Here is a 27,026-nt window from a genome sequence, read left to right as displayed (position 1 = left end):
CCATGAGATCGTGTAACTCCCGGATACCGTAGGAGTGCTTTGGGTATACCAAACATCACAACGTAACTGGGTGACTATAAAGGTATACTACGGGTATCTCCGAAAGTGTCTGTTGGGTTGACACGGATCAAGACTGGGATTTGTCACTCCGTATGACGGAGAGGTATCACTGGGCCCACTCGTAATGCATCATCATATGAGCTCAAAGTGACCAAGTGTCTGGTCACAGGATCATGCATTACGGTACGAGTAAAGTGACTTGCCGGTAACGAGATTGAACGAGGTATAGGGATACCGACGATCGAATCTCGGCAAGTAACATACCGATTGACGAAGGAAATTGTATGGGGTTGATTGAATCCTCGACATCGTGGTTCATCCGATGAGATCATCGAGGAGCATGTGGGAGCCAACATGGGTATCCAGATCCCGCTGTTGGTTATTGACCGGAGAGCATCTCGGTCATGTCTACATGTCTCCCGAACCCGTAGGGTTCAGTGACGCTAGGGTTGTAGGGATATGTATATGCAGTAACCCGAATGTTGTTCGGAGTCCCGGATGAGATCCCGGACGTCACGAGGAGTTCCGGAATGGTCCGGAGGTAAAGAATTATATATAGGAAGTGCTATTTCGAGCATCGGGACAAGTTTCGGGGTCACCGGTATTGTACCGGGACCACCGGAAGGGTCCCGAGGGTCCACTGGGTGGGGCCACCTGCCCCGGGGGGCCACATGGGCTGTAGGGGTGTGCGCCTTGGCCTATATGGGCCAAGGGCACCAGCCCCAAGAGGCCCATGCGCCAAGAGATCAAGAAAGGAAGAGTCCTAAAGGGGGAAGGCACCTCCTAGGTGCCTTGGGGAGGAGGGATTCCTCCCTTGGCCGCCGCCCCCCTAGGAGATTGCATCTCCTAGGGCCGGCGCCCCCCTAGGCTCCCTATATATAGTGGGGGAAGGAGGGCCTCTCACCCCACGCCTTTGGTGCCTCCCTCTCCCTCTCCAACACATCCTCCTCCTCCATAGTGCTTGGCGAAGCCCTGCCGGAGTACTGCAGCTCCATCACCACCACGCCGTCGTGCTGCTGCTGGAGCCATCTTCCTCAACCTCTCCTTCCCCCTTGCTGGATCAAGAAGGAGGAGACGTCACGCTGACCGTATGTGTGTTGAACGCGGAGGTGCCATCCGTTCGGCGCTAGGATCTCCGGTGATTTGGATCACGTCGAGTACGATTTCCTCATCCCTGTTCTTTGAATGCTTCCGCGCGTGATCTACAAAGGTATGTAGATGCAATCCAATCACTCGTTGCTAGATGAACTCCTAGATGGATCTTGGTGAAACCGTAGGAAAATTTTTGTTTTCTGCAACGTTCCCCAACAGTTCCCATTATAACCCAACCGTGTAAGGAACGCAAAAATCAAGGAACATAACACCGGTATGACAGAAACTAGGGCGGCAAGAGTGGAACAAAACACCAGGCATAAGGCCGCGCCTTCCACCCTTTACCAAGTATATAGATGCATCAAAATAGATCAACACATAATAATGATATCCCAACAATAAACATGTTCCAACAAGGAACAAACTCCAATCTTCACCTGGAACTAGCAACGCTATAAGAGGGGCTGAGCAAAGTGGTAACATAGCCAAACAACGGTTTGCTAGGACAAGGTGGGTTAGAGGCTTGACATGGCAATATGGGAGGCATGATAAGCAAGTGGTAGGTATCGTAGCATAGGCATAGCAATAGAGCGAGCATCTAGCAAGCAAAGATAGAAGTGATTTCGAGGGTATGGTCATCTTGCCTGCAAAGTTCTCCGAGTTGACGTTAGCTTGATCCTCGTAAACGTACTCAACGGGCTCCTCGATCACGTACTCGTCTCCCAGCTCTACCCAAAACAAGAACACATGCAAAAGGGAAACACAATCAACCACGTGCAATGCACAAGCAACATGATGCAAAACATGGCATGATATGCGGGATGTGATATGTGATGCATATGCATGTTTCGAAAAGGAAAGATTGAACCTGGCCTCAACTTGGAAAACCAAGAGTGCCACTGGAAAGACGAGTTGATTTCGGTCGAAATCGATATAAAGATCACCGGAATCGGATGCACGGTTTGGAAATGACATGCAAAACAAATATGGCACAAAGCTGCGATTAACAGCACGAGGCCATCTAAATGCATCAAGAACAACAAGTTACTGCACTCTAACATAGCAACAAAATACATGTAAGGGATCCACTCAAGATGCTTGAAAAAAGATGAACACTGAGCTACGGCTAATTCACCCCATAGCAGGTTGAAACAAGCATGGCAAAAGCGCAAAAGATATCAGGTTACAGACTTAGTGAAAATAACATGTCAGGAATTTAACATCAGGAAGCAATGTTTAGAACAAGGTAACAACATGCTACAAGAACATATCATGGCAAAGCAAGGCATGGAATGAAGCTACTCAAAGCATACAACAAAAGTCCCTTACTGACCATAAGCCAAAAGGGATCAGAAAATACAATGGCAATCATGTGAACATAGCAATTATCGTTAACAGATTCAGACTTAGTAGAAAACTGGAACATGGCAAAACAGATATTGAGTAGGCATGTTTACGAGCTTGATGCACTCACCACAAGGCAAGGCATGACAAACTAAGCATACACCCAGAAAGTAGACATGGCATAGAAGCTAAACATGGCAAGAACAACATCGTAGCATGCATGGATCAACTACAACAAGCTCGGTAAAAATGCTTAACATGTAAACATTCTGCCAGGAACATTTTATAGCAAAAGTAGAGCTCAATTGACTCAAGATAGGGTGCTCCATAATTGCAAACAAAGACATGGATGGATATAGCACCACAATATCTTCAAAACATCCTTACTGATCATGCTCAAAAGAGGCATGGATCACTCTGTAGCAACACGATTACATGGCATAAAAATATTAACATGACAAAGACTTAGAATATTTCTAAGTCCCTGGAATCTGCAACATTAAGAGGGCTACTTTGCATGCTTGTTCTAGTCACCACAGAGATCACAAAAATACATGGCATACACCCCTGTAAAGATGGCATGGCATACTTCAAAACTCATGTAGAGCTCAAGATCATAGGAGGCACACATTAATCATGGCAAAAATGACAAATGTCCAATTACTGATAATAAACTGAAACTAACAGAAACTAGCACTCTTGCAACAGCATTTAGGGCATCAAGATGAGCTCAAATGAACATGATGCGGTGAGATGAAATGAAGTACTCGTCGAGACGAACAATTTGATATGCTACACGCGCAAAACGGAGCCACAGTTGCAGAGTTATGATGCGATGAACATATGCAAAAATTACTGTGATGGGGGCAAAGTCAACCCGATCTAGGGTTTCCAGATCTGGATCGGCCGTACTGTAGCAGCGCGGAAACCGAGGTTCGTCCTTGAGCTCACTGGAGATGGGGACGCGGTGGCCGGAGCATCTCGCTGGGGGTCGGGAACGGCAAGGCGTGGCGGCGCCGGGCGGCAGGGGCGGCGCGGGGTGCGGTCGCCGGAGCGGTGAGCAAGCTGAGGCGAGGCAGCGGCGATGCGGTGGCTGGAGGCGACGGCGGCGCTCGGCGAGGCGGCGGCCGGCGATGTCGAGCGGCGAGGCGGCGGCGCGACAAAGGAGGAGCGGCGTGAGGCGCTCGGGCCCGGTTGGCGGCGGGGAGGGCCGGCCTCGGTCCCCGCAGGCCACGGCGGGTGCGGGACGGCGGCAGTGATGTGGCGGCGAGCGGTTGGCGGCGCGACGATGTCCGGCGCGCGAACGGACGTGTCCGGCGCGCGGATGAGGAGCGGGGCTAGGGTTAGGGTAGGTAGGGATCCGGAATTTTCAGGGAGTGGCCCTTTTTATAGGTAGGAGGAGATAGGAGGCTCCAAATTGAGCACGGTTTTCGGTCACGCGATCCTGATCGAACGACCTAGATGATGGAGGGGGTTTAGGTGGGTTTTGGGCCACTTTGGAGGGGTGTTGGGCTGCAACACACACGAGGCCTTCTCGGTTCCTCGGTTAACCGTTGGAGTATCAAACGAAGTCCAAATGGCATGAAACTTGACAGGCGGTCTACCGGTAGTAAACCAAGGCCGCATGGCAAGTCTCGGTCCAATCCGAAAACATTTAACACCCGCACACGAAAAGAAGCGGAAAGGGACACCAGAGGACATAGGAGCGCCGGAATGCAAAATGGACAACGGGGAAAATGCTCGGATGCATGAGACGAACACGAATGAAAATGCGATGCACATGACGACATGATATGAGATGCATGATAAAGACAAAAGCACACGAAGACAAAAACCCGACAACGAGGAAATATCATAACTTAGTGCCGGAAATGGCAAGAGTTGGAATAAAAATATGGCAGGTTACATACGGGGTGTTACAACACTCCACCACTACGAAAGGATCTCGTCCTATGATCTAGGACTGGAAAAACTCCGGGTACTCAGGACGGAGGTGGTCCTCGCGTTCCCAGGTAGCTTCATGGTCGGAATGATGTGACCACTTGACTTTCAGGAATTTGATAGACTTGTTGTGAGTCTTGCGCTCAGTTTCTTCAAGAATAGTAACGGGGTGCTCATGATAAGACAGGTCTTCTTGTAGATCAATCTCTTCGAAGTTGACGGTGCGATCAGGAGTCTTGAAACACTTGCGGAGTTGAGACACGTGAAACACGTCGTGCACGTTTTCAAAGTTGGATGGAAGCTCAAGTTGATAGGCGAGATCGCCTCTTTTGCTGATGATCTTGAAAGGACCCACGTATCTAGGGGCAAGCTTCCGTTTGATATCGAAGTGACGAGTACCTTTCATTGGAGAGACGCGGAGGTAGACATGGTCTCCGATCTCGAAATCCAAGTCACGATGCTTGCTATCATAGTAACTCTTCTGGCGCGATTGCGCGGCTTTGAGATTTTCACGAATGACTTTGCACATTTCTTCTACCTCTGTGATCAAGTCATTTCTGAGAAGTTGATGTTCACCAGTCTCTAACCAGTTTAGAGGAGTACGACACTTCCTGCCATAGAGAATCTCGAATGGGGCCTTGCCCGAACTCGCTTGGAAGCTGTTGTTGTAGGAAAACTCGGCATATGGAAGACAATCTTCCCACTTCATACCAAAAGAAATGACAGAAGCCCTGAGCATATCTTCAAGAATATCTTCAAGAATCTGATTGACTCGCTCGACTTAGCCACTGGTTTGAGGATGAAAAGTTGTGCTGAAGCGAATGTTGGTGCCCATGGCCTTCTGAAAAGAATCCCAAAAGTTGGAGGTAAAGATGATGCCACGATCTGAAGATATCAACTGCGGAATGCCGTGCAAGGAGACAATCCTGGAGGTATATAGCTCTTCCAACTGAGCTGCTGTGATAGATTCTTTGATAGGAAGAAAATAAGCCACTTTGGTGAGCTTGTCGATGACAACGAAGATAGCATCAATGCCGTGCAAGGAGACAATCCTGGAGGTATATAGCTCTTCCAACTGAGCTGCTGTGATAGATTCTTTGATAGGAAGAAAATAAGCCACTTTGGTGAGCTTGTCGATGACAACGAAGATAGCATCATTGCCACGCTTGGACTTTGGAAATCCAGTCACAAAGTCCATCTCAATATGGTCAAACTTCCATTCTGGAATGGCAAGAGGTTGGAGGAGACCAGCTGGTCATTGGTGTTCTGCTTTCACTCTTCTGCAGACATCACATTCATTCACGAACTGAGCAATCTCGCGCTTCATTCGAGTCCACCAATAGTCCATCTCAATATGGTCAAACTTCCATTCTGGAATGGCAAGAGGTTGGAGGAGACCAGCTGGTCATTGGTGTTCTGCTTTCACTCTTCTGCAGACATCACATTCATTCACGAACTGAGCAATCTCGCGCTTCATTCGAGTCCACCAATACGACTGCTTGAGGTCATGGTACATCTTTGTACTTCCAGGGTGAATAGAGAGGAGTGAATTGTGAGCCTCGTTCATAATGACTTTACGAAGGTCACCTTTAGGAACAACAATTCGATCCTCGAAGAATAGAGTATCCTTGTCATCAAGATGATAGCACTTGTACTTGGGTTGACTCTTGGCAATCCCAATCTTCACCTTCTTCACCATAGCATCAAGAAGTTGAGCCTCGTGAATCTGATCTTCCAAAGTAGGAGAGACTTGGAGGTTGGCAAGAAATCCTTGAGGAACAACTTGTAGATTGAGTTTGCGGAAAGCTTCACAAAGCTTCGGTAGGTAAGGCTTGAGAATCAAACTGTTGCAGTAAGCCTTCCTGCTCAATGCGTCAGCAATTACATTGGCCTTGCCTGGAGTATATTCAATACTCAGATTATACTCTTGAATCATTTCGACCCAACGAGTCTGCCTGAGGTTGAGGTTTGGCTGAGTGAAGATGTACTTGAGACTCTTATGATCAGTGAAGATGTCCACTTTTCTTCCCAATAAGAGATGTCTCCATGTTAAAAGAGCATGGACAACTGCCGCCAACTCGAGGTCATGATTGGGGTCGTTCTTTTCATTGGGCTTCAACTGGCGAGAGGTATAGGCCACAACTTTCTTCTCTTGCATCAACACTGCACCAAGACCTTGAAGAGAAGCATCACAGAACACCTCGAATGGTTTTGATTCATCAGGAGTAGTCAAAACTGGAGCAGTGACTAACTTCTCTTTCAGGGTGTTGAAAGCGATGTCACATTCAGGTGACCAGACATACTTCACATGCTTCTGGAGAAGGTTGGAAAGAGGCTTCGCGATCTTAGAGAAGTTCTCAACGAACCTTCGACAATAGCTTGCGAGCCCACGGAAGCTGCGGAGTTGCTTCACGTTCTGAGGTGGTTCCCAATTCACAATTGCAGACACCTTCTCAGGATTAACAGCTATGCCCTTGGCGGAGATGATATGTCCAAGGTAGAGAACCTCATCGAGCCAAAACTCGCACTTTGAAAACTTCGCATAGAACTGATGTTCTCTGAGTTTATACAGCAGCAATCTCAAATGCTTGGCATGATCCTCCTTGTTCTTGGAAAAGACCAAAATGTCATCAAGGTAGAGCAAGACGAAGTCGTTTGTGTAGGCGTTGAAGATGAAGTTCATCATGCGAGAGAATGTTGGAGGAGCGTTGACAAGGCCGAAAGACATGACAGTGTATTCATATGAACCATAGCTTGTTCTGAATGCTGTCTTGGGGATATCTTCTTCACGAATGCAAATCTGATGATAGCCCATACAGATATCCAGCTTGGAGAATACTTGAGCACCTTTGAGTTGTTCAAAAAGCTCATTGATGTTGGGAAGTGGGTACTTGTTCTTTATGGTGTTCTTGTTCAACCGACGGTAGTCGACACAAAGTCATACCGTTCCATCCTTCTTCTTGACGAAAAGAACACCACAACCCCATGGAGAAGAACTTGTTCGGATGAGACCCATACGCTCTTGAATATCGAGTTGCTTCTTCAGCTCCTTCAACTCTTCAGGTCCGAGCTTGTAAGGGCGTTTGGAAACAGGTTCCGTGCCAGGCTCAAGATCGATGACGAATTCAACTGGCCTGTGCGGAGGCATTCCTGGAAGCTCTTCTGGAAAGACGTCTTGATATTCACAAACGAATGGAATCTGAGAGATGGCATCCAACTCGCCCTTCTCGTTGAGAGAAAACAGTCGAATGGTATCATCACGAGCAGCAAAGACGATTACATCCTCAGACGAATGTGTCAATTGAATCTTCCTGGTGGCACAATCAAGCTGAGCCTTGTGCTTAGAAAGCCAATCCATTCTGAGAATAAGATCAATATCCGAGTCGCCCAGAACAATAGGAGAAGCTAGAAATTTGTAGTCGCCCAACGTGATAGTAACATCCGGGATGTAGATATTAGCTGTCATTTGCTTCCCGGGGACACGATTGATAAGGATCTTTGCAAATGCTGATAATCACACTCATACTTCGATGCAAAAGGTTTAGAAATGAAACAATGTGATGCACCAGTGTCGAAAAGAACTTTTGCAAGAACATCGTTAACAGGGAGGTTACCCATAATCACATCTGACGATTCCTCTGCCTGAGCTGCGTTCATCATGTTGACCTTGGCATGCTTGAGATTATGCTTGACCACTGTGGTACTGGCAGATCTCACAGGAGGAGGAGGAGGAAGACACCTCTGATTGAAGCATTTGTTGGCATAGTGACCCTTCTGCTGACACTTGTTGCACGTGACCTCTGAAAGCGGACGGTGATACGGAGCACTTGATCTTGGAGCTTGAGACGAAGTCTTGTTCTGAAAGCCTGGGTTGGGGGGGGGGGAAGATCCATTGCCACCTTTGCTCTTCTGTTGATAAGGCTGACAGAATGGAGGAGGAGGAGGCAACCAATACTTTTGCTGCTTAGTTACCACTTGAGTTGAAGAAGAAGGAGTTGCATCTCCGACTCGCTTCTTGGAAGCATCGCACTTGAGCTGAGCAGTCTCTTGTTTCAGTGCCATGTTGTAAAACTCATCGTACTTCTGCGGCTCAAAAAGAACGAGAGCTAGTTGAAGATCTTCTCCGAGGCCACCTCTGAACTGATAAATCATGCTCTTCTGGTCAGGGACGTCTTTCTTAGCGAAACGAGCGAGCTTCTGGAACATATGTTATACTGGTAAACAGACAAGCTTCCTTGCTTCAGGTTGCGGAATTCCTCACGCTTGCTCTCAACAACACTCTAAGGAATGTGGTGAGCTTTGAAGTCTTGACGGAATTCGTCCCAGGTAATCACACGACCTCCTCTGGAATCTTTGTATTGCTGATACCACTCTGCAGCTTGGTCTTTGAGTTGGAACGAAGCAAACTTGACAAAGTCCTTAGGCCTGACACTGCTGCACTCGAAATGCTTGCAGATATCCATGAGCCAATCATCAGCGTCTGTTGCCTCAGCACAGTTACTGAAGGTCTTTGGCTGGTTTGCGAGAAACTGGTTGAGTGTAGCAAACTGATTCTGATTGTTGCCATGGCCTTGATTCCCTTGGTTGCGCTCTTGCAAAATTTGCATGATCAGCTGCGTGTTGGCATTGGTAGCGACCATCACAGCTTGCCATGCCTCCGGAGGTGGAGGTGGTGGTGGCGGTTCAGGATTCTGACGCGTTGGAGGAGCCATCCTAAAGAGGGTGACATCCGTTATCATCTTGACAGACATATATTCAAGTTGAACCAAATGGATCAAAATTGCAACATATAGTCTTAACATCCGAACAAAATGAACAAATGAATTCGAATTGAAATGGTCACACTTCCATAAATTGAGAAGCCACTTAGATAGAGGTAGAAGAATCAAACAATAAGGTACGGACAAGAACAAATACTTGGTGAGGATTACCCAATCACAAACCAAATATCCGCGGAAGAAATACTAGAGCAACATGAATTCCCACCTATGAAACACCCGAAATTTTCCGGTTATGCAATCAGGTGTTGGGGATATAGGGGAAGCATAATATCTCACCCAAAGCTAGCAAATCCTACATCCAGCTATATCCATCCTTCAACACATAACCAAGAAACCTTTGGAAACCATTTACCTCAACCTTCGAAAAGCATCCGTTATACGAGTTATGGCGATACTCCCGAACTCCTGCCCCAGTACTGGGTGGCGTCGAGGTTATCTCACAAACAACTTCATAAAAGAGATTTTCGATGTCGGGGAAACTCAGGTATTCTAGAATTGCAACGATAAAATTGTGACGACAACACCTCGGAGCTCAACTCCCCGCGACACTGCCACAACCCCTAAATGTCAGGAGGCACCAAGAACAATGTTCTCATCACAACACCATCGGAACGATTCCAAGATACCCGCGTGATCCTAAATTTTTTTAGTAAAATTTGAGAAGAGAAGAGTCAAAACTCTACGTCAGGATGCCTCACCAGATCGACGAAGGTACTAAGGAGTAAAAAGAATCCTACTCTCCGATATATATAATCCTAATTGACTCAAAACATTTTTCTAGACTCAACAACACCAACGATTCGATCAAGCAGGGGGCTCCTAAGTCGGGGAAGGCTTTGATTACCAACTTGTAACGCCCACAAATGCGGCTATATCTCCCACGTGTCGAAGCACGACTTAGAGGCATAACCGCATTGTAAGCAATTTCGCAAGTGAGGTAATCTTCACAACAACCCATGTAATGAATAAGGAAAAGAAGTACATAGTTCGCTTACACTCGCCACGTCACACAATAGCATAAATATCATTACATTCATCCAGATACAATCAAGGTTCGACTACGAAACCAAAATAAAGAACAACCCCCAAATGCGACAAAGTTCCCGATCGCCCCAACTAGGCACCACTACTGATCGTCCGGAAAGGAAATGTAGTATCGTCCTGAGTCCTCATCAAACTCCCACTTGATCTCACTCGAATCCCCTGGAACGGTATCATCGGTCCCTGCATCTAGTTTTGGAAGTAATATGTGAGTCACGGGGACTCAGCAATCTCACACCCTCACGATCAAGACTATTTAAGCTTATGGGAAGAGTAAAAGTATGAGGTGGAGCTATAGCAAGAACTAGCATATATGGTGGCTAACATATGCAAATGAGAGCAAGAAGAGAAGGCAGAGGCACGGTCGAGAAACAATGATCGAGAAGTGATCCTAGAACAACCTACATTCAAGCATAACACGAGACAGTGTTCTCCTCCCGGACTCCACCGAAAAGAGACCATCATGGCCACACACTCTGGTGATTCATTTTAATTAAGTTAAGTTTAAGGTTATCTACCGGACATTAACAAAATCCCATCTTCCCATAACCGCGGGCACGACTTTCGAAAGTTCAAATCCCTGCAGGGGTGTCCCAACTTAGCCCATCACAAGCTCACACGGTCAACGAAGGATATTCCTTCTCCCAAGACAATCCGATCAGACTTAGAGTCCCGGTTACAAGACATCTCATCAATGGTAAAAACTAAACCAGCAAAGCCGCCCGAATGTGCCGACAAATCCCGATAGGATCTGCACATATCTCGTTCTCAGGGCACACTCAGATGAGCGCTCCGTACAACCAAAACCAAACCTCGATTTTCCCCGAGGGGGCGCTGCAAAGGGCTCTAGTTTGGACCAACACTCAGAGGAGCACTGGCCCGGGGGTTTAAAATAAAGATCACCCTTGAGTCCGCCAAACCCAAGGGAAAAGGGTAGGTGGCAAATGGTAAAACCAAGGTTGGGCCTTGCTGGAGGAGTTTTATTCAAGGCGAACTGCCAAGGGGTTCCCATTATAACCCAACCGTGTAAGGAACGCAAAAATCAAGGAACATAACACCGGTATGACGGAAACTAGGGCGGCAAGAGTGGAACAAAACACCAGGCATAAGGCCGAGCCTTCCACCCTTTACCAAGTATGTAGATGCATCAAAATAGATCAACACATAATAATGATATCCCAACAATAAACATGTTCCAACAAGGAACAAACTCCAATCTTCACCTGGAACTAGCAACGCTATAAGAGGGGCTGAGCAAAGTGGTAACATAGCCAAACAACGGTTTGCTAAGACAAGGTGGGTTAGAGGCATGACATGGCAATATGGGAAGCATGATAATCAAGTGGTAGGTATCGTAGCATAGGCATAGCAATAGAGCGAGCATCTAGCAAGCAAAGATAGAAGTGATTTCGAGGGTATGGCCATCTTGCCTGCAAAGTTCTCCGAGTTGACGTTAGCTTGATCCTCGTAAACGTACTCAATGGGCTCCTCGATCACGTACTCGTCTCCCGGCTATACCCAAAGCAAGAACACAAGCAAAAGGGAAACACAATCAATCACGTGCAATGCACAAGCAACATGATGCAAAACATGGCATGATATGCGGGATGTGATATGCGATGCATATGCATGTTTCGAAAAGTAAAGATTGAACCTGGCCTCAACTTGGAAAACCAAGAGTGCCACTGGAAAGATGAGTTGATTTCGGTCGAAATTGATATAAAGATCGCCCGAATCGGATGCACGGTTTGGAAATGACAAGCAAAACAAATATGGCACAAAGCTGCGATTAACAGCATGAGGCCATCTAAATGCATCAAGAACAACAAGTTACTTCACTCTAACATAGCAACAAAATACATGGCAGGGATCCACTCAAGATGCTTGACAAAAGATGAACAGTGAGCTATGGCTAATTTACCCCATAGCAGGTTCAAACAAGCATGGCAAAAGCACAAAAGCGCAAAATAACATGTCAGGAATTTAACATCAGGAAGCAATGTTTAGAACAAGGTAACAACATGCTACAGGAACATATCATTGCAAAGCAAGGCATGGCATGAAGCTACTCAAAGCATACAACAAAAGTCCCTTAACATGTCAACATTCTGCCAGGAACATTTTATAGCAATAGTAGAGCTCGATTGACTCAAGCTAGGGTGCTCCATAATTGCAAACAAAGACATGGACGGATATAGCACCACAATATCTTCAAAACATCCTTACTGATCATGCTCAAAAGAGGCATGGATCACTCTGTAGCAACACGATTACATGGCATAAAAATATTAACATGACAAAGACTTAGAATATTTCTAAGTCCCTGGAATCTGCAACATTAAGAGGGCTACTTTGCATGCTTGTGCTAGTCACCACAGAGATCACAAAAATACATGGCATACACCCCTGTAAAGATGGCATGGCATACTTCAAAACTCATGTAGAGCTCAAGATCATAGGAGGCACACATTAATCATGGCAAAAATGACAAATGTCTAATTACTGATAATAAACTAAAACTAATAGAAACTAGCACTCTTGCAACATCATTTAGGGCATCAAGATGAGCTCAAATGAACATGATGCAATGAGATGAAATGAAGTATTCATCGAGACGAACAAGTTGATATGCTAAACGCCCAAAACAGAGCCATGGTTGCAGAGTTAACATGCGATGAACATATGCAAAAATTACTATGATGAGGGCAAAAAGTCAACCTGATCTAGGGTTTCCAGATCTGGATCGGCCGGTACTGTAGCAGCACGGAAACCGAGGTTCGTCCTCGAGCCTGATGGAGATTGGGACGCGGTGACCGAAGGAGCTCACCGGGGGTCGGGAACGGTGAGGCGTGGCGGCGCCGGGCGGCAGGGGCGGCGCGGGGCGCGGTCGTCGGATCGGTGAGGAAGCCGAGGCGAGGCGGTGGCAATGCGGTGGCTGGAGGCGACGGCAGCGCTCGGCGAGGCGGGGGCCGGCGATGTCGAGCGGTGAGGCGGCGGCGCGACGAAGTAGGAGCTGCGCGGGGCGCTCGGGCCTGGTTGGCGGCGGGGAGGGCCGGCCTCGGGCCCCGCGCGCCACGGCGGGTGCGGGACGGCGGCGGTGATGTGGCGGCGGGCGGTTGGCGGCGCGACGATGTCCGGCGCACGGAAGGACGTGTCTGGTGCGCGTATGAGGAGCGGGGCTAGGGTTAGGGTAGGTAGGGATCCGGAATTTTCGGGGAGTGGCCCTTTTTATAGGTAGGAGGAGCTAGGAGGCTCCAAATTGAGCACGGTTTTCGGCCACGCGATCCTGATCGAACGACCTAGATGATGGAGGGGGTTTTGGTGGGTTTTGGGCCACTTTGGAGGGGTGTTGGGCTGCAACACACATGAGGCCTTCTCGGTTCCTTGGTTAACCGTTGGAGTATCAAACGAAGTCCAAATGGCACGAAACTTGACAGGCGGTCTACCGGTAGTAAACCAAGGCCGCATGGCAAGTCTCGGTCCAATCCGAAAACGGGTAACACCCGCACACGAAAAGAAGCAGAAAGGGACACCGGAGGACATAGGAGCGCCAGAATGCAAAACGGACATCGGGGAAAATGCTCGGATGCATGAGATGAACACTATGCAAATGCAATGCACATGATGACATGATATGAGATGCACGATAAGGCAAAAGCACACAAAGAAAAAAACCCGACAACGAGGAAATATCATAACTTAGTGCCGGAAATGGCAAGAGTTGGAATACAAATAAGGCAGGTTACATACGGGGTGTTACAGCTATTTGGTTAATTATTTTGCAGATGATTAACAAATAAATTCCTCACGTCCAGAAATTTATTTTAGAATTTTTGGGGTTCCAAAAGTTTGCGTTAGCTACAGATTACTACAGACTGTTCTGTCTTTGAAAGATTCTGTTTTTCGTGTGTTTTTTGCTTATTTTGATGAATCTATGGCTAGTAAAAGAGTTTATAAACCATAGAGAAGTTGGAATACAGTAGGTTTAACACCAATATAAATAAAGAATGAGTTCATTACAGTACCTTGAAGTGGTATTTTGTTTTCTTTCGCTAACGGAGCTCACGAGATTTTCTACTTTAAGTTTTGTGTTGTGAAGTTTTCAAGTTTTGTGTAAGGATTTGATGGATTATGGAACAAGGAGTGGAAAGAGCCTAAGCTTGGGGATGCCCATGGTACCCCAAGATAATCTAAGGACACCTAAAAGCCAAAGCTTGGGGATGCCCCGGAAGGCATCCCCTCTTTTGTCTTCGTTCATCGGTAACTTTACTTGGAGCTATATTTTTATTTACCACATGATATGTGTTTTGCTTGGAGCGTCATTTTATATAATTTAGTTTTGCTTGCTGTCTGAATAAAGTATCAAGATCTAAAATTCTTAAATGTTAGAGAGTCTTCACATAGTTGCATAATTATTCAACTACTCATTGATCTTTGTTTATATCTTTCGGAGTAGTTTGTCATTTGCTCTAGTGCTTCACTTATATCCTTTTAGAGCTCAGTGGTGGTTTTATTTTATAGAAATAGATGAACTCTCATGCTTCACTTATATTATTTTGAGAGTCTTTTAGAACATCATGGTAATGTGCTTTGATTATGAATTTAGTCCTAATATGATGGGCATCCAAGAGGGATATAATAAAAACTATCATATAAAGTGCATTGAATACTATGAGAAGTTTGATACTTGATAATTGTTTTGAGATATGAGGATGGTGATATTAGAGTCATGCTAGTTGAGTAGTTGTGAATTTGAGAGATACTTGTGTTGAAGTTTGTGACCCCCGTAGCATGCACGTATCATAAACTGTTATGTGATGAAGTCGGAGCATGATTTATTTATTGATTGTATTCCTTATGAGTGGCAGTTGGGGACGAGCGATGGTCCTTTCTGTAACACCCCGGATGTAACTTTCCCAATTTGTACTCCAACTCTTGCCGTTTCTGGCGTTAAGTTAATTTATTTCCTTGGGTTCGGGTTTTGTCTCCGTGTGTTGTTGTCGTTGTCATGCATCTCATATCATGTCATCATGTGCATTGCATTTGCATACGTGTTCATCTCATGCATTCGAGCATTTTCCCCGTTGTCCGTTTTGCATTCCGGCGCTTCGTTCTCCTCCGGTGGCCATTTCTAGCTTTCTTTCGTGTGTGGGGATTAAACATTTCTGGATTGGACCGAGACTTGCCAAGCGGCCTTGGTTTACTACCGGTAGACCGCCTGTCAAGTTTCGTACCATTTGGACTTCGTTTGGTACTCCAACGGTTAACCGAGGGACCGAAAAGGCCTCGTGTGTGTTGCAGACCAACACCCCTCCAATTTGGCCCAAAACCCACCTAACTCTGCTCCATGTCCTAGAGCGTTCGATCACGATCGCGTGGCCGAAAACCGCACCTCATTTGGACTCTCCTAGCTCTCTCTATGCCTATATATACCCCCCCATTCCAAATTCGCGGATCCTCTCCCCCCTAACCCTAAAAATCCCAGATCCGCCGCTCCGGACGTGTCCGGGCGAGCCGGACAATGTCCGCCGCCACCGCCGCCCAACCAGGACGCGCCACGTGGCGCCCGGCGCCCGGCGCCGCCGCGGCCCGCAGGGGCCCGAGGCCGGCCCTCCCGCGCCGCCTCCCGGGCCGCGCCCCGCGCCACCTTCCGCCTCCCCAGCGCCGCCCTTCTCCTCCGGAGCCGGCAGCCGTGCCGCCCGCGCCGGCCGGAGTTGCTCACCGCCGACCGCCGCCTCGCCACTCGCCGCCCCGCCTCCGTGAAGCTCCGGGCGCCCCGCCTCCTCGCGCCAGTGGCCTCTCCGGCGAGAGCTCTGGCCGCAGCGGCTCTTTTTCTTCTGGCGGTCCTCGAACCGCTACAGTGCAGCGCCGCGCCTCGGTTTCCGTGCAAACCCTAGATCCAGATCCGGAGGTTGAATTTTTTCCTAAGTCTCCAGAATTTTTAGTCCAAGTTGCTCTGTTCGCGGCTCCATAACTTTGCATCAGTAGCTCCGATTCATGCATATGGCATATCAAAATGTTCATCTCAGAGAGTACATCATTTCATTCCATTGCATCATTTTCATTTGAGCTCATCTTGATGTCTGAAATGCTGTTAGAAGAGGGCTACTTGAGTTAATTGTCAGATCTGTTACTCCGTTTAGCACTTTTGTCATTTTTGCCATGATTAATGTGTGCATGCTATGCCCGTGAGTTCTTCATGTGTTTTGTTAAGGATTTTGTCATCTTTCCAGAGGTGCAACCCATGTATTTTTAGGATGTGTGTGGTGACTTGTGCAAGCTTGCAAAGTGGTGCACTTGCTAATTCTGTTTTCAGGGACAGTAATTTCACCAAGTCCTGGGATTGTTTATCTCACGATGCCATATGTTCGTGTTGTTTCCTAGTGATCCGTGCCTCTTTTGAGGATGATCAGTACGGGAGTTTTGTTAATATTGTAGTGCTCTATCCATCCATGTATTTGTTTGCAATTATGGAGCACCCTAGCTTGAGTCAATCGAGCTCTACTTTTGCTTTGTTGCGAATCTGGGCAGATCGTCAACTTGTTTGCGATTTTGCCGATGTTATTGTAGTTGATCCGTGCATGCTATGCTATTGTTCTTTCCATGTCTAGCTTGTATTTTGTGCCTTCTTTATGGATGTATGCTTTTCTTTCCATGACTTGCACCGTGGTGAGTGCATCGAGCTCGTAAACATGCCTTCGTGAGTTATGTTTCAGCAAGTCCCAGTTTTCACTAAGTCTGAAAACTGATTATGTTTTTGCTATGTTCACATGCTTGCAATTGTATTTTCTGCTCCCTTTTGGCTCAATGTCACTAAGGGACTTTTGTTAAGCTTGTTGAGTAGCTCCATGCCATGTCTTTCTTTGTCATTTTCAGGTCCTGTAGCATGTTGTTTTGTTGCTCCGAAGAGGGCTATATGATCTGAAATTCCAGACAAGTGTTAATTTCACTAAGTCTGAGATCTGTTTGTCATTTGCGTTTTTGCCATGCTTGTTTGAACCTGTTAATGGATGATTTGGCCGTAGCTCAGTGCTAGACTTTTGTTAAGCATCTTGTGTGCATCCCTGCCATGTATTTTGTTGTCTTGTTTGGGTGTTGTAGCATGTTCATTTCGTTGCATTTAGATGCCTACTTGCTGTAAATCGCAGACCGGTGTCATTTTTGAAACGCTTGCCATTTCCAAACCATAACTCCGATTCTGGCGTTCTTTATATCGTTTTCAAGCGATCTCATATCATCTTTCCAGTGGCACACTTGGAATTCCAAGTTGAGGCCAGGTTCATGCATTTCCTGTCGTACCTTGCATTTTGCATCCCGCATCGCATCCCGCATAACATATCATCATTTCATCATATTGCTTGGTCTTGCACGTGGTTGATTGTATCCTTGTTGCTTGTTTGTCTTGTTTGGGTAGAGCCGGGAGACGAGTTCGCTATCGAGGAGCCCGTTGAGTTTGCTGTCGAGGATCCAGTCAACTCTGACAACTGTGCAGGCAAGATGATCATACCCTCGAAATCACTACTATCTTTGCTATGCTAGTTTGCTCGCTCTTTTGCTATGCCATTGCTACGATGCCTACCACTTGCTTGAAAGCCTCCCAAATTGCCATGTCAAACCTCTAACCCACCATTGTCCTAGCAAACCGTTGATTGGCTATGTTACCGCTTTGCTCAGCCCCTCTTATAGCATTGCTAGTTGCAGGTGAAGATTGGAGGCCGTTCCTTGTTGGAACATCTTTTATTTACTTGTTGGGATATCATTATATTGCCATGTTATCTTAATGCATCTATATACTTGGTAAAGGGTGGAAGGCTCGGCCTCTCGCCTAGTGTTTTGTTCCACTCTTGCCGCCCTAGTTTCCGTCATATCGGTGTTATGTTCCCGGATTTTGCGTTCCTTACGCGGTTGGGTTATAATGGGAACCCCTTGATAGTTCGTCTTGATTAAAGCTTTTCCAGCAATGCCCAACATTGGTCTTACCATTTTCCACCTACCCTTTTCTTTCCCTTGGGTTCTGCAAACTCAAGGGTCATCTTATTTTAACCCCCCCCCCCCCGGGCCAGTGCTCCTCTGAGTGTTGGTCCAAACTAGAGCCCCTTGCAGCGCCACCTCGGGGAAACTCGAGGGCTGGTTTTAGTTGTACGGATTGCTTATCTGAGTGTGCCCTGAGAAAGAGATATGTGCAGCTCCTATCGGGATTTGTTGGCACATTCGGGCGGTGTTGCTGGTCTTGTTTTAACCTGTCGAAGTGTCTTGAATTACCGAGATACCGAGTCTGATCGGAACGTCTTGGGAGGAGGTCTATTCCTTCGTTGACCGTGAGAGCTTGTCATGGGCTAAGTTGGGACTCCCCTGCAGGGATTGAACTTTCGAAAGTCGTGCCCGCGGTTATGGGCAGATGGGAATTTGTTAATGTCCGGTTGTAGATAACTTGAACCTTAATTAATTAAAATGAATCAACCGAGTGTGTTACCGTGATGGCCTCTTCTCGGCGGAGTCCGGGAAGTGGACACGGTGTTGGAGTAATGTTTGCGCAGGTTGTTCTCTAGCTTCTCGCTCGTTCTTTGCCTCCTCTTCTCGCTCTCTTTTACGAATAAGTTAGCCACTATACTCGCTAGTCGCTTGCTGCAGCTCCACTTATATTTTACCTTGCCATACCTATAAGCTTAAATAGTCTTGATCGCGAGGGTGCGAGATTGCTGAGTCCCTGTGGCTCACAGATTACTATTACACCAGATGCAGGGCCTGATGATTCCGCTCCAGGAGACGCGTATGAGCTCAAGTGGGAGTTCGACGAAGACTCTCAACGATACTATGTTTCCTTTCCCGACGATCAGTAGTGGTGCCCAGTTGGGGGTGAACGGGACCATGTCGCATGTTGGGTTCTCTTTCATTTTGGCGCCGTAGTCGGGCCATGAGTGTTTGGATGATGTAATGTTATTTATGTACTTGATTGACGTGGCGAGTGTAAGCCAACTATGTTATCTCCCCTTTATTATTCATATTACATGGGATGTTGTGAAGATTGCCTAACTTGCGACATATGCCTTCAATGCGATTATGTCTCTAAGTCGTGCCTCACACGTGGGAGCTATAGTCGCATCGAGGGTGTTACATTTTCCTACCAATCTATCCCCCTAGGAGCATGCGTGTAGTAATTTGTTTCGATAACTAATAGATTTTTGCAATAAGTATGTGAATTCTTTATCACTAATGTTGAGTCCATGGATTATAAGCACTCTCACCCTTCCACCATTGCTAGCCTCTGTAGTACCGCGCAACTTTCGCTGGTACCCTAAACCCACCATATATCTTCCTCAAAACAACCAACATACCTATCTATTATGGCATTTCCATAGCCATTCCGAGATATATTGCCATGCAACTTTCCACCATTCCGTTTACTATGACACGCTCCATCATTGTCATATTGCTTTTCATGACCATGTAGTTGACATTGTATTTGTGGCAAAGCCACTGTTCATAATTCTTTCATACATGTCACTCATGAATCATTGCACATCCCGGTACACTGCCGGAGGCATTCATAGAGTCATCTTTGTTCTAAGTATCGAGTTGTCATTCTTGAGTTGTAAGTAAATAAAAGTGTGATGATCATCATTATTAGAGCATTGTCCCAGTGAGGAAAGGATGATGGAGACTATGATTCCCCATTAAGTCGGGATGAGACTCCGGACGAAAAAAAAAAAAAGAGAAAGAAAAGAGGCCATAAAAAAGAGAAAAGGCCCAAACAAAAAAATAAGAAAAAAATAAAAAAATGAGATAAAAAGAGAGAAGGGGCAATGCTACTATCCTTTTACCACACTTGTGCTTCAAAGTAGCACCATGATCTTCATGATAGAGAGTCCCATATGTTGTCACTTTCATATACTAGTGGGAATCTTTCATTATAGAACTTGGCTTGTATATTCCAATGAGCAAGCGAGTTGGATGCACACCCACTAGTTTCTTTTGTTGAGCTTTCATACATTTATAGCTCTAGTGCATCCGTTGCATGGCAATCCCTACTCACTCACATCGATATCTATTAATGGGCATCTCCATAGCCCATTGATACACGCGCCTAGTTGATGTGAGACAATCTTCTCCCTTTTTGTCTTCTCCACAACCACCATTCTATTCCACCTATAGTGCTATATCCATGGCTCACGCTCATATATTGTGTGAAGATTGAAAAAGTTTGATAACATCAAAAGTATGAAACAATTGCTTGGCTTGTCATCGGGGTTGTGCGTGATTTAAATACTTTGTGTGGTGAAGATGGAGCATAGCCAGACTATATGATTTTGTAGGGATAGCTTTCTTTGGCCATGCTATTTTGAGAAGACATGATTGCTTTGTTGGTATGCTTGAAGTATTATTATCTTTATGTCAATATTAAACTTTTGTCTTGAATCTTATGGATCTGAATATTCTTTCCACAATAAAGAGAATTACATGGATAAATATGTTAGGTAGCATTCCACATCAAAAATTATGTTTTTATCATTTACCTACTCTAGGACGAGCAGGAATTAAGCTTGGGGATGCTGATACGTCTCCAACGTATCTATAATTTTTGATTGTTCCATGCTATTATATTATCAACCTTGGATGTTTTATATGCATTTATATGCTATTTTAAATGATTTTTGGGACTAACCTATTAACCCAGAGCCAAGTGCCAGTTTCTGTTTTTCCCTCGTTTCAGTGTTTCGCAGAAAAGGAATATCAAACGGAGTCCAAACGGAATGAAACCTTCGGAAAAGTTATTTTTGGAAAGAAAGCAATACGGGAGACTTGTGAAAGCACAAGTGCTCCCTGGGTGGTTTTGGTAATTAATGTCAACATATCTCTTGTTGGACTAACACTTTTACCTAGTATGTTTTCAGATAAGTTCAACAATGGAGTGGCATGGACTAGAGGATGTGGAACCCCTTCAAGATGCTAAGGACAAAGGATTGGCTCAAGCTTCAAGATCAAGACTCTACATTTTCTATTTTAGTGATCCAAGGTCACATTGAGTCTATAGGAAAAGCCAATACTATCAAGAGGGGATGAGGTGTTGCTTAATGGCTTGCTTGCTCAAAGTGCTTAGTGATATGCTCCAAAACCCTCAACTACCTTCCCACATCCACATATGACCTAAACCAAAAGTCAAACTCGGCCCCACCGACTCTATCTATCCGGCGCCACCGAGTTTCAAATATCATAGCCACTGCCACAAACCCTAGCAAATCGGTTTCACCGATAGGGATCTCGGTCTCACCGAGATGGGATTGTAATCTCTCTCTATATGTCCATTACCAAAATCGGTCTCACCGAGTTTGAGAAATCGGTACTACTGAGATTACAATGCAAACTCTCTGGTTAGCTTATTACCAAAATCGGTCCCACCGAGTTTGTGTAATCGGTATCACCGAGTTTGCCTGACCAACTCTCTGGTTAGCTTATTACCAAAATCGGTCCCACCAAGTTTGTGTAATCGGTCACACCGAGATTAGTTATGCCCTAACCCTAACCATATCGGTCCTACCGAGTTGCATCTCAGTCCCACCGAAAACCCTAACGGTCACTAGGTTTACTAAATCGGTCTGACCGAGTTTTTCCCTTCGGTCTCACCGAGATTGGTAAATTGAGTGTAACGGTTAGATTTTGTGTGGAGGCTATATATACCCCTCCACCCACTCTTCATTTGAGGAGAGAGCCATCAGAACATACCTACACTTCCAATACACATTTTCTGAGAGAGAACCACCTACACTTGTGTTGAGGTCAAGATATTCCATTCCAACCATATGAATCTTGATCTCTAGCCTTCCCCAAGTTGCTTTCCACTCAAATCTTCTTTCCACCAAATCAAAATCCTGTGAGAGAGAGTTGAGTGTTGGGGAGACTATCATTTGAAGCATAAGAGCAAGGAGTTCATCATCAACACACCATTTGTTACTTCTTGGGGAGTGGTGTCTCCTAGATTGGCTAGGTGTCACTTGGGAGCCTCCAACAAGATTGTGGAGTAGAACCAAGGAGTTTGTAAGGGCAAGGAGATCGCCTACTTCGTGAAGATCTACTGCTAGTGAGGCAAGTCCTTCGTGGGCGACGGCCGTGATGGAATAGACAAGGTTGCTTCTTCGTGGACCCTTCGTGGGTGGAGCCCTCCGTGGACTCGCGCAACCGTTACCCTCCGTGGGTTGAAGTCTCCATCAACGTGGTTTACGATAGCACCACCTATCGGAACCACGACAAAAACCTCCGTGTCTCCAATTGCGTTTGAATACTCCAAACCCTTCTCTTTACATTCTTGTAAGTTGCATGCTTTACTTTCCGCTGCTCATATACTCATTGCATGCTTGCTTGATATGTATTGTGTTTGTTAAACTTGTGCTTAAACTCCACTTAAACTTAAGAATATTAAAAACTGCAACTTTTGGCACTTAGTGTCTAATCACCCCCCCCCCTCTAGACACCTCTTCTCGATCCTTTCAATTGGTATCAGAGCATTGGTCTCCATTGCCTTGGTTTAAACACCATTGGTGGAAGATGGATGTGTCTACTTTGGGGAGTCTTAGAGATAGAGTGCCTATTCTTGATGGAGAGTATTTTCATGAGTGGAAAAATGAAATTCTTGAGATTTTCAATGAATATCATTTGAACAAGTACATTACTAGCCCTTGTGCACCTCATGTTGATCCTTTGCACCCTACCCTAGATGAAGATATTGACATGATTCGCAATCTTAGAACTGTTAATCTTATCACTAGAGGCTTGCCTAGAAACTTGATTGGATGTTTGCCGACTCTTAAGTGTGCCTACACCATATGGAAATTTCTTGAGGAACTCTTTCCTAATTACTCCCTGAAAGATCTAGATGAAATCCTCCATAAGTCTATTGCTTTGATTAAGATGGGTTCCAATGATCCCAAATTTGGTGACTGCTTATTTGAGCTTACTAATCTTATGAGTGCCAAAGGAGATGTTGGAATCATTAGCAATATCATTTCCAAAGCTATTAGAATTCATAAAGATAACTATAGAAATGATCATTTATCTAATGAATTGCCCTCTCTAGGAATTGATCAACCACAAGATGATGTTGAACATGAATACTCGAATGAGGATAATGATGATGATGATAGTGACTATGATCTCGATGATGCGATGAGACACTTTGGTCTTATGGCAAATCTTCGCGGCTACATGGCTGGAGGAAAGGAATGGGTCCTTCATAGTGGATGTACTGATCATATGACCGGAGATAAAGACATGTTCCGTGAGCTTGCTGAAAATGACGGCCCTCGAAAGTATGTCACCTTTGGTGATAATTCAAAGGGTAAGGTGGTTCGTAAGGTGGCCATATCACATGATAGCTCCATACAAAATGTCATGCTCGTTGAATCTCTTGGCTACAACTTACTTTCAGTATCTAGACTTGCTGATTTCGGTTTCAATGTCCTATTTACTGAAGAAGAATGCCAAGTGTTTCGTAGAGATAATCATAAAATGGTCTTTACCGGTATACATAGAGGAGATCTTTACATTGTTGATTTCACTAAAAAGGCTCAACCTAAAACTTGCTTAATTGCAAAATCTTCTAAAGGCTGGTTGTGGCATAGAAGACTAGGTCATGTTGGTATGCGAAATCTTGATAAGCTTATTAAAGGTGATCATATCCTTGGAATAAAAGATGTCATATTTGACAAGGATAGACTTTGTAGTGCTTGTCAAGCAGGGAAACAAGTTGGAGGAAGTCATCGCGCGAAGAACATCATGACCACAAGAAGACCACTCGAGCTACTTCACATGGATCTCTTTGGTCCAAATGCCTACAAGAGTCTCAGTGGTAACTCATTTGGTCTAGTCATAGTTGATGATTTTTCAAGATTTACGTGGGTGTTCTTTCTTGATGACAAATCGCAGGTCCAAAAGATCTTCAAAAACTTCTCTAGGAAGGCCCAAAATCAGTTTGACGTGAAGATCAAGAAGGTTCGGAGCGACAACGGAACGGAGTTCAAGAACGCAAATGTGGACACCTTTCTTGACGAAGAAGGGATTTCACACGAGTTCTCGGCTACGTACACACCTCAACAAAATGGAGTTGTTGAAAGGAAGAACCGGACTCTTATCGAGATGGCAAGAACGATGCTTGATGAGTACAAAACGCCAAAGCACTTTTGGGTGGAAGCGGTTGAGACAGCTTGTCATGCAACAAATCGCTTGTATCTTCACAAGCTACTCGGCAAGATGGCATACGAGCTCCTCACCGGTAACAAACCCCAAGTTGGATACTTTCGAGTATTCGGCTCAAAGTGCTACATTCTTGATAAGCATCGTCGTTCTAAATTTGCTCCTAAATCTCATGAAGGTTTCCTACTTGGTTATGGCTCAAACTCTCACACTTACTGTGTCTACAACAATTTCACCCGAAAGGTTGAAGAGACGGTAGATGTGAAGTTTGATAAATCTAACGGCTCGCAAGTAGAGCAATTGCCAATTGATGTAGGAGACAAAGACCCTTCGGAAGAAATTCAAGACTTGTCCATTGGCAAGATTCGTCCAACGGAAGTGAAGGAGAGTACCTCGTCCGTCCAAGTGGAAGCTTCTACCTCACGAAAAGGTGAACCAAGAGTTGATACGGAAGCATCCACAAGTGGGACACGCCAAGATGAAGAAAACGAGGAAGCACACCAAGATGAACATCAACAACCTCCTTCTCCACCACGACAAGAGAACGACAACGTCAACAATGAAGAAGGCCAAGAAGAAGCACAAGATGAAGAGGATGTTCCACCCCGACCCAAGCAAAAGCTTTCACGAGTTCGAGCAAGAATTGCTAAGGATCATCCCGTCGAGCAAATCTACAATGATATCCAAACTGGGAGAATCACTCGCTCTAAAACTCGTTTAGCTAACTTTTGTGAACATTACTCATTCATCTCTAGCATTGAACCTATGAAGGTTGAAGAAGCATTGGAGGATCCGGACTGGATAAACGCTATGCATGAAGAGCTACACAACTTCGAGAGAAATCAAGTGTGGACATTAGTCAAGAAGCCCGACAACAACCACAACATCATTGGTACCAAATGGGTGTTTCGCAACAAGCAAGATGAAGATGGACAAGTGGTTCGCAACAAAGCACGTCTCGTCGCCCAAGGCTACACACAAGTTGAAGGTATGGACTATGGTGAGACATATGCTCCCGTTGCTAGACTTGATTCCATTCGCATCTTACTTGCTTATGCTAATCACCATGATATCACCTTGTACCAAATGGACATTAAAAGTGCTTTTCTAAATGGCAAAATTGAGGAAGAAGTTTATGTTAAGCAACCTCCCGGCTTCGTCAATCCTAAGAAACCTAATCATGTTTACAAACTTCACAAAGCCCTTTATGGTCTTAAACAAGCTCCTAGAGCATAGTATAAATGCTTGACCAAGTTCCTTATTGAAAAAGGCTTTGAAATTGGTAAAATTGATTCTACTCTTTTTACTAAAAGGGTTAATGGAGAACTATTTGTGTGCCAAATTTATGTTGATGATATCATATTTGGTTCAACTAACCCTCATTTTAGTGAGAAGTTTGGAAAGCTAATGTCGGAGAAGTTTGAGATGTCTATGATGAGTGAACTCAAATTCTTTCTCGGTTTGCAAATCAAGCAAACTAAGGAAGGTACCTTTGTCTCTCAAACGAACTACACCAAGGACTTATTCAAGAAGTTCAATATGCAATAATGCAAAGGTATGACTACACCCATGCCTACTAGTGGACATCTTGATTTGACCAAAGATGGTGAACCGGTTGATCAAAAGGTTTATCGCTCTATGATTGGTTCATTGTTATATCTATGTGCCTCTCATCCCGATATTATGCTAAGTGTGTGCATGTGTGCACGATATCAAGCTGCTCCTAAAGAGTGTCATCTTAAGGCTGTGAAAAGGATAGTGAGATACCTAATCCATACACCAAATTTTGGCATTTGGTATCCCAAGAGGTCCTCTTTTGATCTTGTTGGCTACTCCGATTCGGACTATGCCGGAGACAAGGTTGATAGAAAATCCACTTCGGGTACTTGTCAATTCCTTGGTAGATCTCTTGTGTCTTGGTCTTCCAAGAAACAAAACTCGGTATCCTTATCCACCGCCGAAGCGGAATACATTGCCGCTGGTTCATGTTGCGCTCAATTACTTTGGATGACCCAAACTCTTAAAGATTATGGGATATATGTGAAACATGTTCCATTGCTATGTGACAATGAAAGTGCTATTAAGATTTCTCACAATCCCGTGCAACATTCTCGAACTAAGCATATTGAAGTTCGTCATCATTTCATTCGAGATCATGTTGCAAAAGGGGACATTAACCTTAAGCATGTTCGCACCGATAAGCAATTGGTGGATATATTCACTAAACCACTTGATGAGAATGTGTTTTGCAGGTTGAGAGGTGAATTGAACATCATTGATGCTTCAAACTTGGAGTAGGAACTCCATTTGATACATGCGGGGCATGAGCCTATGACTAATCCTCGATATTTCTTTTATGATGCTATTCATGTGTCTTGGATATATTTGTACCTTGCATGGTATCTAACCCGTGTAGGTACTTGGTTGAATCTAAATCTATGAGATTGCAACTCACTCACATCTTGAGCAATCTCTACATCACCAAGTCTCTACACAATGCTTGTTGAAGACAAGGAAGCACGAAACAATTCAAACATATCCTTTGGCAAATTATATGTTGAGTCTCATGATTGTCATTTTGGA

This window comes from Triticum urartu, chromosome 4 (assembly GCF_003073215.2).
Source record: "Triticum urartu cultivar G1812 chromosome 4, Tu2.1, whole genome shotgun sequence".
In the NCBI taxonomy this organism is placed as follows: Eukaryota; Viridiplantae; Streptophyta; class Magnoliopsida; order Poales; family Poaceae; genus Triticum; species Triticum urartu.
Note: the sequence above shows the minus strand (reverse complement) of the source record.